At 46.0% G+C, this 24210-nt stretch overlaps 1 protein-coding gene across 1 annotated transcript in view; it reads right to left on the minus strand.

Moving 5' to 3' along the window:
* Positions 1-24210, minus strand: part of LOC116501384 (homer protein homolog 1-like) — a 164489-nt gene that overhangs the window by 95595 nt on the left and 44684 nt on the right. The window lies entirely within an intron of this gene.

Raw genomic sequence — 24210 nt, forward strand, 5'->3', positions numbered from 1 at the left:
GTTGAGAAAGATATTAAACAGTACTGGTCCGAGGACAGACCCCTGAGGTACACCAATTGTCACTGGCCTCCACTTGGACGTAGAGCCATTGACCACCATTCTCTGGGTGTGATCTTCAAGCCAACTCCTTATCCACTGAATGGTCCACCCATTGAATCCATCTATCTCCAATTTGGAGAGCAGGATGTCATGTGGTACTGTGTCAAAGGCCTTACAGAAGTCCAGTGTAGATGACATTGGTTGGTCTTCCCTTATCAGACACGATTTGCCCTTGGTAAAGCCATGCTGGCTGTTTCTGAGCACCTATTTGTCTTGCATGTGCAAGCCTTCTCTTTAGACTGAAGAGGCTTGGCTACTTTCTTCACAGGAGAGATCATAGAATCATAGAATCCTTAAGGTTGGAAAAGACCTCTAAGGTTATCTGGTCCAACCATCCCACTAACACCAATATCAGCCACTAAACCATTTCCCTAAGCACCACATCCACCTTTTTCACCCTTTCCTCCAGGGATGGTGATACCACCACTTCGCTGGGCAACCTGTTACAATGCCTAACCACTTTCTGAGAAGAAATTTCTCTTCATATCCAACCCGAACTGGCGTAACTTGAGGCCATTCCCTCTTGTTAGTGACCTGAGGGAAGAGGCTTACACCTACCTCGCTATAACCTCCTTTCAGATAGTTGTAGAGAGCAATAAAGTCTCCCCTGAGCTTCCTCTTCTCCAGACTAAACAACCCCAGTTCCCTCAGCTGGGACCTGTCCTCCTCATAGGACCTGTGTTCCAGACCCTTCACCAGCTTTGTAGACCTTCTCTGGACACACTCCAGGGCCTCGATGTCATTCTTGTAGTGAGGGGCCCAAAAGTGAACACAGTACTCAAGGTGTGGCCTCACCAGAGCAGAATACAAGGGGAGGATCAGCTCCCTGGTCCTACTGGCTACACTATTGCTGATACAAACCAGAATGCTGTTGGCCTTCTTGGCCACCTGGGTACACTGCCGGCTCATGTTCAGGCAAGCGTCGACCAACATCCCCAGATCTGTTTCCTCTGCACGGCTTTCCAGCCTGTAGCGTTGCATGGGGTTGTTGTGGCCAAAGTGCAGGACCTGGCACTTAGCCACGTTGAACCTCATCCCACTGGTCTCTGCCCATTGATCCAGCCTGTCCAGGTCCCTCTGCAAGGCCTTCCTACCGTCCTCCAGCAGATCAACACTTTCCCCCAACTTGGTGTCGTCTGAAAACTTCCTGAGGGTGCACTCAATTCCCTGGTCCAAATCATCAATAAAGATATTAAAGAGGATAGGCCCCAGCACCAACCGCAGGGGAACACCACTTGTGACCGGACACCAGCTGGATTTAATGCCATTCATCACCACTCTCTGGGCCAGGCTGTCCAGCCAGTTTTTAATCCAGCAAAGAGTGTACCTGTCCAAGCTTTTCCAGAAGAATACCATGGGAGACCATGCCAAAGGCTTTATTGAAGTCTAGGTAGACTACGTCAACAGCCTTTCCCTCATCCACCAGGCGGATCACCCGATCATAGAAGGAGATGAGGCTGGTCAGGTGTGACTTGTCTTTCATGAAGCCATGCTGGCTGGGCCTGATCCCCTGGTTGTCTTGTATATGTTCATATTAGATGATATGCTGCTTCTACTAAAACCAGCTAAAGTTTTACAAAGGATTTCAACAGTATTTACATCACAATAAAGTTTTTCTAACATAGTCTAAATCTGTGATGTCCAGTTGAATTACAGGATAAAGTCTTATAATGACACCATTGGATTCCATTTAACTAAAAAAACTGACAGTTAATAAAATTTATAACCAGCCTACATGAACAAGAAAGAACTAGCCATAAAACCAATAATTTGTATACTTGAAATGAAATGTTGGCATGCTTTCTCATGTGTCTGGTGCTATTAAGCCACATTTATTAAACAATTCACATCCCTTTTCATAAAGAATTGGTTAGTAGGTGTGGGTTTACGAAGCAAGGTTTTGGTATTGGGGTGGGGTGGGGGTGGACAGGATTGTAGGGGTGGCCTCTGTGAGAAAATTCCAAAAGCTGCTCCATGTTAGATAAGAGCCAGTTTCAGCCAGCTCCAAAAGGAACCCGCCACTGGCCAGAGATGAACTAATAAGCAATATTGGTTATGCCTCTGTGGAAGCATATTTAAGGGAAAAAACTGCTGCACAAACAGCAGCTGGGAGAGAGAGGAGTGAGAAACAGTCCTGCAGGTGCCAAGGTCAGTGAAGAAGGAGGGAGAGGAGGTTCTCCAGGCACTAGAGTAGAAGTTCCCCTGTGGCCTCTGGAGAGGACCATGGTGGAACAGGTTGTCTCCCTGCAGCCCATGGTGTACCACGGTGGAGCAGATTTCCACACTGCAGCCTGTGGAGGAGCCCACAGTGGAGCAGGTGTATCTGCCCTGAAGGAGGCTGTGGCCTCTGGAGAACCCCCACCGGAGCAGACTCCAGGCTGGACCTGTAGGCCATGGAGAGGAGTACATGCAGGACCTGCCACCTTGTGGGACCCACATTGGAGCAGTTTGTTCCTGATGGATGGACCATGTGGTATGGACCCAAATTGGAGCAGTTTTTGAAGAGCTGTTGCCTGTGGGAGGCCCACATAAGATCAGTTCAGGAAGGACTGCATCCTGTGGAAGGGACCCCACATTGGAGCAGGGGAAGAGAGTGACCATGAAGGAACAGCGGAGACAAAGTGTTACAGACTGACCACAGCCCCCATTCTCCATTCCCCTGTGCTGCTTGTGTGGGAGCACACAGAAGAGGGTGGATAGGGGGAAGGTGTTTTGAGTTTTCTTTTAATTTCTCACTGTTCTAATCTGCTAGTGAAGTGCAATAAATTATATTAATCTTCCCATGCTGAGTCTGCTTTGCCCATGACGATAATTGTTGAGTGATCTCCCTGTCCTTATCTCAACCCTTCTCAACCCTTGAGCTCTTTCCATCATATTTTCTCCCCCTTTCCCTTTGAAGGCGGGGAGTGAGGGAGTGGTTATGGTGGAGTTCAGCAGCCCAGCAGGGTAAAACCACCGCAAAGTGCTTTTTAATTCCCACGTGAAAAATTCTCAGTAAAGAATGTCCTTAAAACTTCCCAGAAAATGGCATAAACTGGGAGCAGAACAATTTATGAAGAATCTTTTTTACATGTCAGTTACTGTGCTCCAAAGGATATTGTCAATATGGTTCCTAATGCAAATCTCTCAGTATAGTTAGGAATCTTTTGAACATCAGTGCACATGTGCCTTTTTGTACTTCCATGAACCCATAATCCCCATCTTACCTCCAACAGTTCAAAGCCAGTGATTATTGAAGAATCCAAGAGGAACAAAATCCACAGGGTCTAAACTAACTGGAATGGTGCATAGAGCATAACAACATTTTCTCAGGATGGTGATGGGTGAGAAACTTCAACATCAGAGACCAAGTAATGCTCTCCCAAGCCCAATATAGAAGCCTATACTATTTATGTGAGATGGCCTTCTTGATGGATATTAAAATGAGTAGTTAAGGAGTTTACTTGGCATTTTTTGCTTCTTCTGAGATTTGGGTAGCATTGGAGCATAGTTACCATCAATATCAAATTTTCTCTGAATTTACAGCTGAGGGGTCAGCTAAGCCCACAAATAGTTTCCACATATATATGCTGATTCTCAGATGAAGTGGGGGAGAGGAGTATTGCAGGAAAGTTCAGAAAAACATTGAGTACCACAAAAGGCAAGCTAAGATACTTCAGCACAAACAAATTTAACAAAACTGGCAGCTTCTACAGTAGTTTTGGGAGCTTCACTGTGCTCACAAGTAATTGGAAGAACAAATCTAGATGTAGCTGAATATATCAAACAGGCAGTTCTCTCTCATAACCTTTGTCTCCAAATGCAAGTTTTGGCTACTATTGTGAATAACTGAAAAAAAAAAGGAATCCCTGAAAGCTTATATTTGAATCAACAAGCCTCATCAGGTAAGCAATTTGCTGTATGACTAAAGACTGGAGCATCTCCAGCATTAATTATCTACAAAACTTCTCCAATTTTAATATAGGAGAAATTAGTCAGCGAAGTCACTGGAAATTCAGAAATTATTCTTCCTTCTTTAGGCATAAAGTTTTGGGCCAAAATAAATTAAGTGGGCTTGCAATTGCACTATGGCCTCCAACTGACCTTATGGAAAACAGCTGTCTGTGCCACATAGGAGAGAAGAGAGAACATGAGACTATGGAGGTGGACTTCTTGGAAAGGAGGTATTCTGAAGCTCTATTTTTCTTGTATGCTTCTTGTCGATTATTTTTGCCCTACCCCCAGAGCAGTTGATTCCGGGTGTATTGGATGCCACTCCCAGTGAAAGCAAACTGTGGCCTGCACTCTGCTGCCAAAGGGATTAAGAAAAAGGCATTAGTGATATCAATTGCGGCACACCGCTTGGCTGCCTTTGACTCCAGTTCGTATTGAAGTTCTAGCATTTCCAGCACAGCAGCACTCAGTGGTGGCACGACCATTCAGGCCACAACAGTCTACCGTTAGTCTCCACTCATCATTAAGCTTTTACACTGGCTATATGGGACTATTAAAGGGTGAATGAATCTTGCTGATCACTCCTTGGCTCTCCAGTTCACAAATCAGCTTATGGATGGGAATCAGGGAGTCTCAGTTGGTGTGATATTGCCACCGGTGCACTGTTGTGGTAGCAATGAGCACCTGCTGTTCTTCAACCCTCAGCAACCCCACAACAGAAGGGTCCTCCGAGAGACCAGGCAAGGTAGACAACTGTTTAGTGTCTTCCATCTCCAAAGCAGCTACACCAAAACCCCACCCTTTTGGATCCTTGAAGTACTCTCTGCTGAGCTAGTCTGTGCAAAGGATGCACAGAGCCTCCGGGCCAGTCACAGTGAGGTGCTTTTCCCACTCATTCCCAGTTAGGCTCACTTCAGCCTCCAATACAGTTAGCTGTTGGGATCCCCCGTCACTCCAGAGATAAAGATGAGTTCTGCCCCTTTGTAGCCTGATGGCATTACAGTACACTGTGCACTGGTGTCTTTTAGAGCCTTGTATTCCTGTGGGTCTGATGTGTCAGGCCATCGAATCCACACAGTCCAATAAACTCCATTGTCCCTTTCCTCCCCCTGGATGGAGGCAGGGCTCCTCTAGTCCTGGTCTTATTATTCATTGTTCTGTCTAGTGTACCGCCTGCTGCAAACTGGAGTATGTTAAGATACATACAAGCATATAAGAGGACAGTGGAAGGCCCCACTGTCCCAAAATAAGGAGGATGGCTAAGAAAAACAAGACAAGAAGCTGTGGAATCAGCTGAGGAAATGGGAGGAATCAAGCGTTGAGTAATAGGGGATATAAGGCTATGACACACTTCTGAACACTCCTGCTTGCAGGATGCCTGCCATTGCAATTGTGAATAAATTAGCTTCACAAAAGACCCTGCCTTAGAAAATTATTGGGATATTTCTCACAATCTGGAGGCTTGTCCAGGATATTGTCGCCTGCTGGAGGTTTCTTGCCACCACAGAGAGTAAAGGTGCACCCCGCTGATTTCAGAGGTCCTGTTGGAGGTGGTGCGGTATCTCGGGATGGCTAACAATAACCGAGACTGCTGTGCTGAAGATGGGCTCTGTGAAACATTAGGGAAAAACGTAGGCACAATTATTGAAATAGACCTGATAATTCTGTGCATGGACCAAGGTAGGAAAGTTGATTACAGTATTGCCCTGGGTGTTGGGGAGACTCTTCTGTGGGGTGTGGGATGCATTTTCTAGTGTGAAACAAGTGGGGAGTCCTGATCCGTGGTTCTGTGGTCCCATGAGATAAAAGAGTGAAAGAGATTCTCAGGAAATTAGAGAGCCTGTACGGTGTACAGTACAGTGCTCAGAAGTACAACCCCCATCTTCCCTTATCCTAGATACAGGTGTGTGGCACCACTGTGAACAGTAAACTTGTGCCTAAAGATAGTCCTTTGAGAAGGATGGTAAGGAACTGAAAAAACAACCCTAGGACCAGGGATAAAGATAATAAAAGAATGGTTAGATACTGTGTAATTGTGTGGCCTAAAGAGCCAATAAAAAGAACTTCAGTATTTTGGCCAAAATACAGGTCTGATGAAGATTGGGTTTGTAAGGCTTTGAATTTATATGTAAACAATAAGACTCCTTTTTCAGAGGAGTCAAGTTATGTTGCTTGCTGGGTTCAACGGGTAAGTCATTTTTATTGAAAAAGGGTCAGGACCAGGAGAAAGAGGAGTCAGAGGGAAGGATGGGTCAACGAGAACCCTTGGATAATTTACCCCCTCCCTATAATCCTAATGTTGCACCGGCAGCAGCAGCAGCTGCTCAAGGAAAGGAGACAAGGACTGCAATTAATTCTTTCCCTAGAGAAGGAGTTCACTCTAAGCTCTGGCAAGAATTGCAACAATGAAAAAGAGATACTGAGAAATTTCCCTTCCCTGATACTAACACTCCTATGTATCCTCTTAGGGAGGTCCCAGTGGGACAAGGACAAATAGGTTATGTGAACTCCCCCCCCCCCCCCGCATCAGCAGAGAGGTCAGGAGTTCTAAAAAGGAAATGAACTCTTTAATGGAGGACCTTACAGAACTAGAAGAACAGTAAGATCAGTTTCTAAGGCATAATTTGTATTCCTGGGGGGGAAATGATGTCAGTCTTGAGTTAGTTATTCACTGGAGAAGAATGTTTAGGAGGGGAAAGATAGAATCATAGAATATCCTGAGTTGGAAGGGACCCTTAAGGATCATCAAGTCCAACTCTCGACACCGCACAGGTCTACCCAAAAGTTCAGACCATGTGACTAAGTGCACAGTCCAATCTCTTCTTAAATTCAGACAGGCTCGGTGCAGTGACCACTTCCCTGGGGAGCCTGTTCCAGTGTGCAACCACCCTCTCTGTGAAGAACCCCCTCCTGATGTCAAGCCTAAACCTCCCCTGCCTCAGCTTAACACCATTCCCGTGGGTCCTGTCACTGGTGTTAATGGAGAAAAGGTCTCCTGCCTCTCGACACCCCCTTACGAGGAAGTTGTAGACTGTGATGAGGTCTCCCCTCAGCCTCCTCTTCTCCAGGCTGAACAGGCCCAGTGACCTCAGCCGTTCCTCGTACGTCTTCCCCTCCAGGCCTTTCACCATCTTCATAGCCCTCCTCTGGACACTTTCCAACAGTTTCATGTCCTTTTTATACTGTGGTGCCCAGAACTGCACACAGTACTCGAGGTGAGGCCGTACCAGCGCAGAGTAGAGCGGGACAATTACCTCCCTTGACCTACTAGCGATGCCGTGCTTGATGCACCCCAGGACACGGTTGGCCCTCCTGGCTGCCAGGGCACACTGCTGGCTCATATTCAACTTGCTGTCTACCAAAACCCCCAGATCCCTCTCTTCTAGTCTGCTCTCCAGCGTCTCATCGCCCAGTCTGTACGTGCAGCCCGGGGGTTTCCCCGTCCCAGGTGCAGGACCCGGCACTTGCTCTTATTGAACTTCATGCGGTTGGTGATCGCCCAGCTCTCCAACCTGTCCAGATCCCTCTGCAAGGCCTTTACACCCTCATTCGAGTCCACAACTCCTCCAAGTTTGGTGTCATCAGCAAACTTGCTCAAAATACCTTCTATTCCTACATCCAGATCGTTTATAAAAATATTGAAAAGTATCGGCCCTAAAATGGAGCCTTGAGGGACCCCACTGGTGACCGCCCGCCAGCCTGACGCAGCCCCATTTACCATAACCCTTTGGGCCCTGCCCATTAGCCAATTGCTCACCCATCGTATGATGTTTTTATTTAGCTGTATGGTGGACATTTTGTCCAGTAGGATCCTATGGGAAACCGTGTCAAAAGCCTTGCTGAAGTCCAAAAAAATCACATCAGCTGGTTTCCCTTGATCGACTAGATGGGTGATCTTATCATAAAAGGAAATCAGGTTAGTTAGGCAGGACCTACCCTTCACAAACCCATGCTGGCTGGGACCAATGACTGCATTGTCCCCCAGGTGCGCCTCAATAAGTTCAAGAACCATCTTCTCCATGATTTTACCAGGCACTGACGTGAGACTGACAGGCCTGTAATTGCTAGGGTCTTCTTTCTGACCCTTCTTGAAAATTGGCACAACATTTGCCAGCTTCTAGTCTACCGGGACCTCTCCAAATTCCCAGGATCGTTGAAAAATAATTGAGAGAGGTTCCGCGATGACATCCGCCAGCTCTTTCAGCACCCGGGGATGAATCCTATCCGGACCCATGGACTTGTAGGGATACAGGTGTAGTAGCAAATCCCGCACACGTTCAGGGTCAGTTGGGAGTTTGTCATCCCCACCGTCCCGGTCCTCCAGCTCAGGGCACCCTGGGTCCCGAAGCCCATCATCGGCATTGAAGACAGAGGCAAAGAAGGCGTTAAGTGCTTCTGCTTTGCCTATGTCATTGTCTGTGAGGAGACCTTCCCTATCAAGGAGAGGCCCTATGTATTCTTTAGTTCTCCTTTTTCCATTCACATATCTAAAAAAAAACTTTTTATTTTCTCTCACAGACACAGCCAGCTTCAACTCTAGGTGTGCTTTGGCCACACGAACTTTCTCCCTACAAACACGAACAGCATCCCTGTATTCTTTCCATGACACCTGGCCCTCCTTCCAGTAGTGAAACACTCTCTGTTTCCGCCTAATCTCCATTAGAATGTTCCTGGTCAGCCACGCCGGCCTCCTGCCCCGCCTGCCTGACTTGTGATATTTAGGAATTGCCTGATCTTGTGCTTCTAGGAGGCATCGCTTAAAGAATGACCAGAACTGGTGGACATCGAGGCCTTCAAGGTCCCAGGGGACCTTGCTGACTAGTTCCCTGAGCAGCCTGAAGTCTGCTTTCCCCATATCTAGGGATGAGGTTTTGGTGGCACTTTTCCTTCTGTCACCGTAAATTTTGAACTCAACCACTTCATGGTCGCTATGACCAAGGCAGCCACCAATCACCACATCTCCCACCAGACCCTCTCTGTTTTCTAGCAACAGGTCTAGGAGGGCACCTTTCCTAGTTGGCTCCGTTAGCACCTGCACCAAGAATTTATCATCTAGGTGCTTCATGAACCTCCTGGACTTGCTCATGTCAGCCGTGTGGCACTCCCAGTTAATGTCTGGCAAGTTGAAGTCCCCCATAAGATTAGGCAGGCAGCTATAGAATCATAGAATCATTGAATCATAGAATATCCCGAGTTGGAAGGGACCCATAAGAATCAGCAAGTCCAACTCCTGGCACTGCACAGGTCTACCCAAAATTTTATAACATGTCACTAAGTGCACAGTCCATTCGCTTCTTAAATTCAGACAGGCTTCATGCAGTGACTACTTCCCTGGGGAGCCTGTTCCAGTATGAGACCACCCTCTCGGTGAAGAACCTCTTCCTGATGTCCAGCCTAAACCTCCCCTGCCTCAGCTTAACACCATTCCCGCGGGTCCTATCACTGGTGTTTACAGAGAATATGTCAGCTGCCTCTCCACTCCCCCTCGCGAGGAAGTTATAGACTGCGATGAGGTCCCCCCTCAGCCTCCTCTTCTCCAGGCTGAACAGGCCCAGTGACCTCAGCTGCTCCTCATATGTCTCCCTCTCTAGGCCCTCCAACATCTTAGTAGCCCTCCTCTGGACACTCTCCAATAGTTTCACATCCTTTTTTTACTTTGATGCCCAGAACTGCACACAGTACTCGAGGTGAGGCCGGACCAGCGCAGAGTAGAGTGGGACAAGCACTTCCCTCGACCAGCTAGCAATGCCGTGCTTGATGCACCCCAGGATATGGTTGGCCTTCCTGGCTGCCAGGGCTCATATTCATCTTGCTGTCGACCAAAACCCCCAGATCTCTCTCTGCGGGGCTGCTCTCCAGCGTCTCATGCCCCAGTCTGTACGTATAGCCAGGATTGCCCCTTCCCAGGTGCAGGACCCGGCACTTGCTCTTGTTAAACTTCATAGAGTTGGTAACTGCCCAGCTCTCCAATCTGTCCAGATCTCTTTTCAAGGCCTTTCCACCCTCAACAGAGTCCACAACTCCTCCAAGATTGGTGTCATTGGCAAATTTATTCAAAACACCTTCTAGTCCTACATCAAAAAACACTGAGGAGGACTAGCCCTAAAATGGAGCCTTGGGGGACCCCACTAGGGAAAGTCCACCAGCTTGATGTGGACCCATTTACCACAACCCTTTGAGCCCTGCCCGTCAGCCAACTGCTCACCCATCTTATTATGTTTTTGTTTAGTTGTATGCTGGACATTTTGTCCAGTAGGATCCTATGGGAAACCGTGTCAAAAGCCTTGCTGAAGTCCAAAAAGATCACATCAGCTGGTTTCCCTTGATCGACTAGATGGGTGATCTTATCATAAAAGGAAATCAAATTTATTAGGCAGGACCTAACCCTCATGAACCCATGTTGACTGGGACCAATGACTGCATTGTCCCCCAGTTGCGCTTCAGTAACTTCCAGGATCATCTTCTCCATAATTTTACCAGGCACTGACGTGAGACTGACAGGCCTGTAATTGCTAGGGTCTTCTTTTTTGCCCTTCTTGAAAAGTGGCACATTTGCCAGCTTCCAGTCTACTGGGACCTCTCCAGTTTCCCAATATTGTTGAAAAATAATTGAGAGAGGTCCCGCGATGACGTCAACCAGCTCTTTAAGCATCCTGAGATATATAAACTATATAAGAAAGAGAAAGAAACAACCCCCCTGGACTGCGAGCAATTCTGATAGAGCAGAAATATCCACTTATATAATTGGGATAATAAAAAATACGAACAACACAGAAATCATATGAGAGACTTATTGTCAGATGGAGAAAGTAGTCATAGAATCATAGAATCATAGAATATCTGAGTTGGAAGGGACCCATGAGGATCACGGAGTCCAACTCTTTGGTCCCCAAAGGACCACCCAAAAAACGCAGACCATGTGTCTGAGAGCATTATTCAAATGCTTCTTGAACTCTGGTAGGCTCGGTGCTGTGACCTGGGGAGCCTGTTCGAGTGCTCGACTACTCTTTCAGTGAAGAACCTGTTCCTGATATCCAGTCTGAACCTCCCCTGTCACAGCTTGACCCCATTCCCTCGGGTTCTATCACTGGTCACTAAAGAGAATAGATCGGCGCCTGCCTCTCTGCTCCCCCTCGTGAGGAAGCTGTAAACCACGATGAGGTCTCCCCTCAGCCTCCTCTTCTCCAGGCTGAACAGGCCCAGTGACCTCAGCTGCTCCTCATATGTCTCCCTCTCTAGGCCCTCCAACATCTTAGTAGCCCTCCTCTGGACACTCTCCAATAGTTTCACATCCTTTTTTTACTTTGATGCCCAGAACTGCACACAGTACTCGAGGTGAGGCCGGACCAGCGCAGAGTAGAGTGGGACAAGCACTTCCCTCGACCAGCTAGCAATGCCGTGCTTGATGCACCCCAGGATATGGTTGGCCTTCCTGGCTGCCAGGGCTCATATTCATCTTGCTGTCGACCAAAACCCCCAGATCTCTCTCTGCGGGGCTGCTCTCCAGCGTCTCATGCCCCAGTCTGTACGTATAGCCAGGGTTGCCCCTTCCCAGGTGCAGGACCCGGCACTTGCTCTTGTTAAACTTCATAGAGTTGGTAACTGCCCAGCTCTCTAGTCTGTCCAGATCTTTCTGCAAGGCCTCACCACCCTTGATGGAGTCAGGACCTCCACCCAATTTGGTATTGTCTGCAATCTTGCCCAAAAAACCTTCAAGTCCTTCATCCAAATTGTTCATGAAAACATTGAAGAGGACTAGTCCTAAAATGAAGCCCTGAGGAATGAACCCCACTAGTGACAGTCTGAAGTAATCCCATTTACAAGAACCCTCTGGGCCCGACTCGTCAGCCAATTCTTCACCCATCTTATTATGCTTTAATCTAACTGTATTCTGGTCATTTTGTCCAGAAGGATACTGTGAGAGACAGTATCGAAAGCTTTACTGAAATCCAAAAGATTACATCGACTGGCTTCCTTTGGTCAACTAGCTAGGTGATCTTGTCATAGAAGGAAATTAAGTTTGTTGTACGTGACCTTCCCCTAGTGAACCCATGTTGGCTCTGACCAAGGACTGCGTTGTCCTTTAGGTGTTTTTCAATAACTCCCAGAATAATCTTCTGAGACGTGGCCAGTGTGAAAATGTTGTCAGAGATGAGGACCCAGTAGCCCAAGGGCTCGTTAAATTTCATTTTGTGATTAAAGCCTGGCCATATATACAGAAAAGGCTCAGGAGGGGTGTATGTCAGGAAGGGAGATGAGAAAGAAAAACAGAGAGTGAAACTAATGGCATTCACAGTGGACCAGGTAGTGAGGCAGAGGGTTGGAGACAGTAAATTTTGTGGGGAAGTCAGACCCAGGATGGAAGGGAGAGGAACAGAGATGAAGGAATGGCAGGCAGGGAAAGCTACCTGTGCTGCAGGGTAAACCCTAGCAGGGACATACTTTGATTACCTATTCCTGACGGGCTGGATCAGTGAGAAACAAAGAAACAGGCTGAGGGCTCCTGCCCTCTCTTCCACCTCCTCCTCACCCCGAGTGGCGCAGGGGGGCTGGGAGTGGGGGCTGTGGCCAGTCTGTGGTGCTCTGTTTCCATTTTTCTTTCATAGTCACTCCCTCCCCTGCTCAGGTATGGGGTCCCTCCTGTGGGGTGCTGTCCTTCCTGGGATGATCCTGAGTGTGTTTCTTCATGGGCAGTAGCTTTTTGGGAGCTGCGCTGCGCGGTCCATCTGTCAGGAGGGGGCTGCTCTGGCTTGGGACCCCCCTGAGCAGCAGATCACCTGTTCTTGTGTGGGCTCCTCTACACGGGCCACAGTGTGGGCATAAGTGCCATAAGCATATGGCTTTGCCATAAGTGCCCATGGGCTGCAGGGAGACACCCTGCTCCACCATGGGCCTCTCCATAGGTTGCAAACTTCAGCTCCGGTGCCTGGAGCACCTCCTCCCCTTCCTTCCTCACCGACCTTCGTGTCTGCAAGACTGTTTCTCACTCCTCAATCTCCCAGATGCTGTTGTGCAGGTTTTTGTTTTGTTTGTTTGTTTGTTTTTTGTTTGTTTGTTTTGTTTTTCCCTTTTCTTGGGTGTGCTCTCACAGCGGCACAAACAGTGCTACTCATAGCTCGGCTCTGGGCAGCGGTGGGCTTATCTAACTGACCTTATCTAACATGGGGCAGCTGCTGGTTTCTTCTCACACAAGCCACCCCTGCAGCCCCCTGCTACCAGAACCTTTGCACATATACCAAATACATTGGGGCAGCTAGGTCATTGCTGGCCCATAAAGTATCAGGGCTTAAATTAACTACTGAAACCCTTAAGGTGATGGGGGTAGAAGGGGCTGGGATAACAGTGCTACTTTTTGGGGACACCAAGCTGAGACTAGGGGATAAAATGATCACTGGGCAATTCTTGTATGCACCCAAGGCAGGGACTATCTTGTGGGGAAGGGATTTGATGATGAAATAGGACATTTGAATAGTAAGTTGTTACACTGGAATAATGGTGTTATTAATGGTGTTCTCTAAGACCCTGAGAGCAAAGATATGTTCACCTTTGAGTGGAAAGACCCTGAAATGGGGCAGAAGCAACGATACAGATGTACAGTTGTACCTCAGGGGTTTACAGAGTCATCAAATTTATTCAAGGAAGGTTTACAACAGATTTTGGAGCAATTCCAACCTCTGGAGGGGGTCTTACTGTTACAAGTATTTAGGGCATCTAGTGTCTGAGGGAAAACGAAAAATAAACCCAGAGTGGATTCAGAGAATTGTTGAGCTACCCCTACCCAAAATTAAAAAAGTTTCTGTGGTTAATGGGATATTGTTGATTATGGATAGAAGAACACGCTCAGAAGACAAAAGGGTTGTAACTTCAATTATTAGAGGAGGAGCCTAATATACTTGAATGGACAGAAGAGGAAAATTATTTGTCTAATCTGCTGGACCCAGTTTCCAGAGGATGGCCTAAATGTGTTCAAGCTGTAGCAACAACTGTTTGTTGTGTTGTTTTTTTGGTGGAAGAAAGTGGGAAATTAAACTTTAGGGGTCATCTGGTAGTTACTACTCCACACCAGGTTAAGACGATCTTGACTCAGAGAGCTGGGCGCTGGCTGACTGATTCTAGGATTTTGAAATATGAGGCAATACTGATTGAAAATCATGATTTAGTGTTAACCACAAAATCATGCTTGAATCCAGCTGCCTTCCTAAGGAGAGGAGAAAGGGCTGGAATGGATATAGAACATAACTGCCTGGATTTAAATGAGTATTAGGCTAAAGCAAGACCTGATTTACAATATGTTCCCCTTGAGGAAGAAGATATTCTGTTTATTGATGGATCCTCAAGGGCAGTACAGGGAAAGAGGTATAATGGATATGCTATAGTTGATGGATTTAATGAAAAAGTAAAAGAGATGGGCTGATTACCCAATAACTGGTCAGCCCAAACGTGAATTATATGCCTTGAATCAAGCACTCAAAGTTCTTGAAGGAAAAGTGGGAACTATATATACAGATTCGAGATGCATATGGGGTGGTTCACATATTCGATAAAATATGGGAGGAGGGTGGGTTGATCAGTAGTAAGGAGAAGGAATTGGTCCACGAAGAGCTTGTAAAGCAAGTCATAGATAATTCATTATTACCTACTGGAATTGCAATAATGCATTTAAAAGGGCACCAGAAAGGAAATTCAGTCACTGTCCGAGGGAACCGTGTGGCAGATGAAAAACCCAGGAGGCAGCCTGGCAATCAGAAATCACTATAAATTATCTTATACCTGAAATATCCTTAGCGGGGAGAAATTAAAAAAGGAGAAATTAACGGTTGATCAAATAAAATTGTACATATATGGTATAGTAACAAGTGTTGAATAGGTTGTGAAACTGTAATACTCAGCCAATGAGGAAACAGGGCAGGAATCAGGGACCGGGTAATAGGGAATATAAGGTGATGATATACTTTTACTGTGTGGTCCTGCTTGCAGGATGCCCTCCACTGCCATCGCGAATAAAAATGGTACTTCACTGAGATCCTCGCCTGAGACTGTTATTGGCTACAGATTGTTTCTCACAATGTGAACAATCTGTGAACTATTCTCGTTATAATACTAAAATTCACACCCTTAGGCTGGTTGACCCTGGCCCTTCCTCTGTGTTTCATTAACAGCACCAGATGTGGTCCTTTCCACTTTTTATCTAGGGGTCTTCCTTCCAGGTTTGCTGGTAAACTTGATCTCCAGGAGAAAGGGAGTGAACAAGTGCATCCACCAGAATCTTTGTGCTTAATAGTATGTATCTGTGGATGACTCAAAGTTTTTGCTAAAGATAAATGGTAATCTGTAAGTGCTCGATTCCCAGTTACATGCATCTGATCAGATTTTCCAGTTACATTTACAGCATATGATTTTTCGTATAGTATTTCAAATGGGCTTACTTTTTACTGAGCCCTGGGATTTATCCAAATTCTTAGCAATGCTATTGGCAATACCTTGGTCCATTTTAACTGTGTTTCTTGGCACAATTTCCTTATTTGTCCTTTCAGTGTTTGATTCGTTCTTTATACTTGGCCACTAGATTGTGGCCTCCATGGGGTATCTAAGTCCCATTTTATATTCAATACTCTAGACATTTCTTTAATAACCTTTGCTGCAGAACAGGGTTCCCTGTCAGAAGACGTTCCCTCAGGCACTTTAAATCTCAGGATTATTTATTTCAATAAACATTTCATGACTTCCCTAGCCTGATTGGTTCAACATGGGAAAGCTTCTAGCCAATCAGAAAAGGTATCCACAAACACAAATAAATACTTATACTGATTACACCTATTGATTTTCCAGAAAAATTGACTTACCAGTACTCACCTGGAGTGATTCTCTCTTTTTTTTTTTTTTTTTTTTTTTTTTTTTACCTCTTCAGGAGGATGTTTTACCTGTATTTTAGGGTAGCTTTTAAGGCACAACTCACACTTTTGTGTTATACTTTTTGCAATCAATAGCATCTTAGCTCCAATAGCATATCCTTTGACACTCTCTACCAGAGCCTCAGCTCCCATATGGGTTTCTCAATGGACCTGGGTCATCAGTTGTCTCATTATTACTGGTGTAACAATGAATTGTCCATGAGCAGTTATCCACCATCCATTTGAGTCTTTCACACATTTTAATAGCTCAGCTAACTTGAATTCCTTTTCTGTATTCGGGAAAGGATACTAATATTTCTCTAGTGGGTAATAGGATATTTATAGTTCCCTCAATGGCTTTGTTTGGCAGCTTCATCTGCCTTTTGGTTTCCCTTAATAATAGCTGAGTTGTCACTTTGATGATCTTTGCAGGGTATTATGGCCACTTCTTTAGGTTTATGAACTGCCTTGAGTAGTTCAGGTTTTCATTTCCATGTTTAATAGGACTACCTTGCAATGACAACAGTCCCCTTTCCTTCCATATAGCACCATGAGAATGTGCCACTCCAAATGCATATTTTGAATCTGTATAAACATTAACTCACTTTCCTTCAGCTAGCTCCAGGGCTCTTGTTAGTGCTATTAATACTGCTTTCTGTGCTGAGGTGTTGGATGGTAATTCTCCTACCTCCTTTTCTTCAGTTAATGTCATCTGGGTTTTCAAGAGGCATGTCCTTTAAATCCAGTCAGTTGTCATACACTTGTTCAATAACCTCCTAAATACTGTATTAGTACTCCCAATGCCATGTGCCCCTTTTTATGGATAAACAGTTCAAATGGTTTGGTTATGAGGAGCAGCTGAGGGAGCTGGGGTTGTTTAGCTTTGAGAAAAGGCGGCTCAGGGGAGACCTTATTGTATTTTACAATTACCTTAAAGGAGGTTGTAGTGAGGTGGGGATCAGGTTCTTCTCCCAAGCACCAAGTGATAATATGAGGAGAAACGGCCCCAAGTTGCACAATGGGAGATTTAGGTTGGGTATTCAGAGAAATTTCTTTACTGAAAGGGTTGTGCAGCATTGGAATAGGCTGCCTGGGGAAGTGGTTGAGTCACCATCCCTGGAGGTCTTCAAGAAACATGTAGATATAGAACTTAGTAGCATGGTTGTACTGGGTCTGGCTGGGACTTGTCAGTACTAGGTTAAAGGTTGGACTAGATGATCTTGGAGGCCTTTTCCAATTTGAATGATTCTATAATTCTATGAGTATATGGTTAGGTTAGGAAGTCCCAAGGTGGGGGCTTTCATTAAAGCTCTTCTGATGTTATCAAATCCTTGTCTGGATTCCAAGGTCCATTCTAACAGTTCCCCATGACCTTTAACAGCTTCATATTGGGGTTTAGCCATCAACCCATAATTTGGAATTCACAGCCTACACCAGCCATTCCCAGAAACCCCCTTTAATGTCTTGAAAATGGAGATATTATATTCAGACTGGCATTCTCTTAATAATCCATACTGTAAGAAATTATCAGTAACGGGCTCCAGTGTTTTCCTTGCTTCTAATATTATTGGATACTGTTTCGTTCTTACTGGTCTTGTTCTTGTTTTGAGTTGTAACTTCACTGGTTCTGCCGATCTCATTCTCCCAGGTTTCTCTGTTGCCCATACAAACGACACCACTGCATCCTTGATGTTAGATGGTATTTGACTCAATCCCTTTCCCTGGAGCATCTTCAAAATTCCCCTGTAACAGATATACTTGTGCCTGCCAGGCATTATTTTCAGGAATATGTATATGTATTTTTCCTTTCTTGAAGGTTATCGGGCACCCAGTTTATTCAATAGGTCTTGTCCTAACAGAGGCAAAGAACATTCCATCAAGTATAAATATTCATGAGTCAATACTAATTTTCCAATTTCACATTTAATTGGTTGCAAAAAGGGTTTAACCTCTCTCTTTCCCATGTCCCCAATCACTGGCACAGAGAATTTACTCATTGGTCCCTTGCAATTGCTTACTACCAAATAAGTGGTTCTTGAATCTACTAAAAATATTATAACCTCATTCCACATCTTTACTGGAACCAGGGGCTCTGCTGGGGCCATAGACGATTCTACCCCTGGTCCCCTTCAGTCTGATTCCTCTGTTCTAGTCATTAACAGGTCTACCTCAGGAACCCTTATTAATTTTTTTTCCCTATACTGATTTAATTTTGGGCATTCCTTCTTCCAATGTCCCTCTTCTTGAGAATATGAATACTGATTTAATCCTAATGAAAGATGCTTAGATGTAGAGCTTAGGGATATGGTTTAGTGGAGGGCTGTTAGCGTTAGGTTGGAGGTTGGACTCGATGACCTTGAGGTCTCTTCCAACCTAGAAAATTCTGTGATTCTGTGATTCTGTAATCAGAGGGGTGGGGATTAGATGTTACATATCTTCCCCTTCCCCTCTCTCTGCCTCCTTTTTCTATTGTTCTGCCTCTGCCCCCTCGTGACAACATTTGGGTTTTGGACTTGCTGTTGCAAGTAGACTTGCCTGCCTCTTTGCCTTCTTCTGTTTTTCCTTCTGTCTCTTCTCTTTCTCTATTTCATCTCCATTGTTATATACATAATAAGCTATCTCAATTCACTGGGAAATGAACATTCTTGAAACTCCATCTACCCTCTTTGGCTTTTTCCGTATATTGGGCACTGACTGTTTACCTTATTTGCCTCATCATCCAGATTCAAATCTGTCCATTTTCTAGCCCCTTCACATAACCTTTCATAAAATGCCAACTCTTTATCAGTTGCCATAATCATCACATTAGCATAATCAATTAATAATTTTCATTTTTCTAGTCTCATGGTCATTTCATAAAGAAAAACAAACAAACAAATCTACATAAGGTGTTTCAATCCATTTGCTTGTCCAACAAAATAACATCAGTTGTAAAATAGTATTATATTCCGAAGCACCTAATTCCAGTCATTTTTCCCCATCATCTAATTTATATTTAGGCCACCATTGCATGCAATATTGCTTCAGTTTTCCTTCAGTTAAGGGATCCCCACCAAACTTATTCCAGTTCTTAAGGATGCATCCTAAAGGTGAACAAAGTGTTGGTTTGGAAGAAGGACTCATCCCCATTTTACCACAGGAAAGGTCTATGCACCAAACAGAGGGGCCTATGCCCACTCCTTCATACACTCTGGTTGCCACCATCTACATGTATGAAATTATTTAAAAATACCACGAATGACCTACACCTTCATGCATTCTGGTTGTCACTGTCTATATGCATGAAATTATTTACCACAAATGCTGGCTCAAACAAAAACTCTTAAAACCTCTTAACCACCCTTTTCACCTTAACTAAAAAAAATATCTCATTCACATTTGGCATTGCACTGCTGAGTTGCTTACCACCTTTGGACAGGGAGAGGATCCCGGGAGTCCCTGATCAAAACGGTCGGTACACAATGGAGTCCTGTATATCCATTCTCCCCGTTGGCAACCAGCAAGACAATCTGGGCAAGGCTCTAAGGCTGTTCTGTCTGGGTTGCCAAAAATTGTTGTCCGATAAAGTTTGGATTATTTACCCAGTGCAATAAGCCAAATGCACACACAAGATTGAGATATTGTTTATTTTAGAACTGCGCAAGTCTGGGTATCGGGTGGCTTTCCACAAAGCTGGCCTGACTCCAGACTTCCCCTGTTGATTTTTATACAGTTCTACACAATCATTATCATAGTAGCACATCCCACTACATTCTAACTGGTTAGTGATTTACATATAGTTGCACAATCTAATCTAGAAAATTTATGCATGCTCATGGGTAGGGTCCTCATCTGGGCTAGGGTTGTATTGACCCGTGGGTGTGGTTTTTAGTATTATGATGGGGCAAGTTTATCATCAGGGCATCAGTGCTTCCCTATTTCTTGCCAGTTTGGCTGAGTCCCCCAAAGCATGTTGATTACCACATCCAGTTCCTAACACTACAGGATATTCTAGACAATAGATAATGCTAGTCTACATTCTTACAATCCAGACTATGGAACAGTGACTAGACCTAATAAAAGTTGCCCTGGTAACAGTCCTTACTCCAAACCAACTCCTTGTTCACTTTTAGGATACACCCTTAAGAACTGGAATAAGTTTGGTGGGGATCACCTAACAAAAGGAAAACTGAAGCAATATTGCATGCAATGGTTGACTGGTGGGCGTGCAGCAGGAGCTGGGGGACAGAACCAAGACAGCTGACACAAAGTGGCCAAAGGGGTATTCCATACCATATGACTTCATGCTGAACAATTAATATGGGGTGGCTGGCTGGGGTGGGGAGACCAGCTGCTTGGGGATAGGCTGGGAATCGGTCAGCGGGCGGTGAGCGATTGCATTGTGCATCACTTGTTTTGTACACATTATTATTAGTAGTACTATTATCATCATCATTATTATTTTCCTTTCTTTTCTGTCCTAATAAACTATCTTTATCTTATCCCACAGGCTTTCATTTCTTTTTTCTGATTCTCTCCCCCATCCCAGAGAGGGAGTGTGGGGGGGGTGTTGAACGAATGACTGTGTGGTGCTTATCTGCCGGATGGGTTAAACCGCTACAGTATTTTTGGCGCCCAACATGGGGCACGAAGGGTTGATACCTCACAGAGGCACAAACAGCACTGATCATGGCTCGGCTCTGGGCAGTGGTGGGCCCCTTTAGAGCTGGATGAAACTGCCCCTTACCTAACATGGGGTAGCTGCTGGTTTCTTTTCACAGAGACCACCCCTGCAGGCTCCCACTACCAGAACCAGGGTCTTGTCCCACAGTCTGTATGTATAGTCAGAGTTGCCCTGTCCCAGGTGCAGGACCCCACGCTTGCTCTTGTTAAACTTCATGTGGTTGGTGATTGCCCAGATCTCCAATCTGTCCAGATCTCTCTGCAAGGCTTTTCCACCCTCAACAGAGTCAATAACTCCTCCCAGTTTAGTATCATCAGAAAATTTGATCAAAACACCTTCAAGTCCTACATCCAAATCGTTTATAAAAACATAGAAAAGAACTGGCCCTAAAATGGAGCCCTGGGGGACCCCACTTGTGACGGGCCACTAGCCTGATGTGGCCCTATTTACCACAACCCTTTGAGCCCTACTAGTCAGCCAATTGTTCACCCATCGTATTATGTTTTTGTCTAGTTGTATGCTGGACATTTTGTCCAGTAGGATCCTATGGGAAACTCTGTTGAAAGCTTTACTGAAATCTACAATCAGCTGATCACATCAGCTGGTTTCCCTTGATTGACTAGGTAGGTGATCTTATCATAAAAGTAAATCAAATTTGTTAAACAGGACCTACCCCTTGTGAACCCATGTTGGCTGGGACCAATGACTGCATTGTCACCCAGCTGCGCTTCAGTAACTCCCAGGATAATCTTCTCCATAATTTTACCAGGCACTGACATGAGACTGACAGGCCTGTAGTTACCAGGGTCTTCTTTCTTGCCCTTCTTGAAAATTGGTACAACATTTGCCAGCCTCCAATCAACTGGGACCTCTCCAGATTCCCAAGACCATTGAAAAATAATTGAGAGGTCCCACAGTGACATTAGGCAGCTCTCCAAGCACCCTGGGATGAAGCCTATCCGGACCCATGGAGTTAAATGGGTCCAGGTAGAGCAGCGAATCCCGCACACGTTCAGGGTCGGTTGGGAGTTTATCATTCCCACCATCACGGTCCTCCAGCTCAGGGCACCTGGGGTCCCGAAGCCCATCATCAGCGTTGAAGACAGAGGCAAAGAAGGCATTAAACGTCTCTGCTTTGCCTATGTCCTTGTCTGTTAGGTGACCATCCCCATCAAGTAGTGGACCTATATTTTCTCTGGTCCTCCTTTTTCTGTTCACCTATTTTAAAAAGCCCTTTTTATTGTCTCCCACAGACCTGACCAGCTTCAACTCTAGTTGGGCTTTGGCTGCACAAATTTTCTCCCTACAAAGGCAAACAGAGTCCCTGTAGTCCTTCCATGTTGCCCGACCCTGCTTCCAGCAGCCATATGCTTTCTTTTTATGCCTAAGCTCCAGAAGAAGCCAAGCCAGCCTTTTGCCCCGCCTGCTTGACTTCTGATATTTTGGGATTGCCCGATCCTGTGCTTTTAGGAGGCAGTGCTTAAAGAATGACCAGAACTGATGGACACCAACTCCTTCAAAAGCAGCTTCCCAGGGGACCTTAGTAACTAGTTCCCTGAGCAGCCTGAAGTCTGTTTTCCCCATATCCAGGGCTGAAGCGTTGGTGGCAGTTTTCCTTCTGTTGCCATAAATTCTAAACTCAACCACTTCGTGGTCACTGTGACCGAGACGGCCGCCAATTGCCACATCTCCCACAAGACCCTCTCTGTTTTCCAGCAACAGATCAAGGAGGGCACCTTTCCTAGTTGGCTCCCTTAGCACCTGCACCAAGAAGTTATCATCTAGGATATCATCTGAACCTCCTGGACTTGCTTGTGTCAGCTGTGTGGTGATCCCAGTCTGGCAAGTTGAAATCCCCCATAAGGACAAGGGGAGTTGATCTTAAGTCATCTCGTAGTTCTGCAAAGATTAATTCATCGGTGTTGTCATCTTGGCCAGGTGATCTGTAATAGACTCCCACAACGACATCCCCTTTATTTGTTTGTCCCTTAATCCTTAACCAGAGGCTCTCAACTTTTCCATCATCAACTGCAAGCTCTACACAGTCCAGCCCCTCCTTTACATACATTGCCACCCCACTGCCTCGCCTACCCTGCCTGTCCCTCCCGAGGAGCCTGCAACCATCTACTGCAACACACCAGTCAGTCACAGGACTCATCCCACCAGGTTTCGCTTATGCTGATGATGTCGTAGCTGCAGGACTGGGCTAAGACTTCTAGCTCATCCAGTTTATTCCTCATGCTGCATATGTTTGTGTAGAAGCACAAATATGCCTCATTGTACACAGCACCTTGTGGAGCATTGTAGTGGGTTTACGTGGCAAGGTTTTGGTAGCAGGGAGCCATAGGGGTGGTTTCTGTGAGAAAGATCTAGAAGCTGCCCCATGTTTGGGAAGGGCCCCATTGTTTTCCAGATCCGAGCCAATAAGCGATGTTGTTTTGCGCCTCTGTGAGAGCATATTTAAGACAGGGAAAAAACGCTGCGCCACACAGCAGCCGGGAGAGTCAAGGGAGTGGGAGAACAGCCTTGCACCAAGGTCAGTGTAGAAGGAGGGGGAGAGGTGCTCCAGGCGCCGGAGCAGAAGTCCCCTGCGGCCTGTGGTGAGGACCATGGTGAAGCAGGATGTCCCCCTGCAGCCCATGGAGTACCACGGTGGAGCAGGGTTCCACGCTGCAGCCCGTGGAGGAGACCACGGTGGAGCAGGTGGCCCTGCACCGACGGAGGCTGCCGCCTGTGGAAGACCCCTGCCGGAGCAGATTCCGGGCCGGACCTGTAGCCCGTGGAGAGGAGCCCACGCAGGAGCAGGTGATCTGGCAGGAGCTGCTGCCCGTAGGGGAGCCAGGTTGGAGCAGTTTTCTCCTGAGGGATGGACCCCGTGGTACGGACCCATATCTGGAGCAGTTCTGGAAGAGCTGCTGCCTGTGGGAAGCCCACGCCGGATCAGTTCATCAAGGACTGCATCCCGTGGGTGGGACCCCACAGCACAGGGGACGAGAGTGACCGAGAAGGAGCGGCAGAGAAGAAGTGCTGTAGACTGACCATAACCCCCATTCCCCGTTCCCCTGCGCCGCTCGGGGGGAGGAGGTGGAAAAGGGTGGATGGGGGGGGAAGGTGCTTTTGGTTTTTTTTTCCCTTTGTTTTCTCACTTCTCTCGCTTGTTAGTTGTAGGCAATAAATCTTACTATCTCCTTATGCCGAGTCTGTTTTGCCCGTTACAATAATTATTGCGTGATTTTCTCGTCCTTATCTCAATCCTTGAGCCCTTTTCACATATTTTCTCCCCATTCCTCTTTGAGGAGGGGGAGTGAGAGAGCGGCTGTGGTGGAGCTCGGCTGCCCACTCGAGCAGAACCACGACAGTCTTTTTTGGCGCCCAACGTGGGGCTCAAGGAATTTGAGATAAGATGATAGTTAGTAGAAGTAACGGGCAAAAATATGTGCAGGATGATTGTTAGGAATGTACAAGTTGTGAAGAATTAAGAAAGCAGTAACTGTGATATGTTAGTGTGGTGAAGGGACGAGGGGTGGTGTGTGTGTAAAATGTCCACCTTGTCGGTGCTGTGATGATGTTATGTTTATTTTGGTGTGGTGAATTCTTTTTCGTTTTGATTTAAGTGAATTTCGT

This window comes from Aythya fuligula, chromosome W (genome assembly GCF_009819795.1).
Source record: "Aythya fuligula isolate bAytFul2 chromosome W, bAytFul2.pri, whole genome shotgun sequence".
Taxonomy (NCBI): domain Eukaryota; kingdom Metazoa; phylum Chordata; class Aves; order Anseriformes; family Anatidae; genus Aythya; species Aythya fuligula.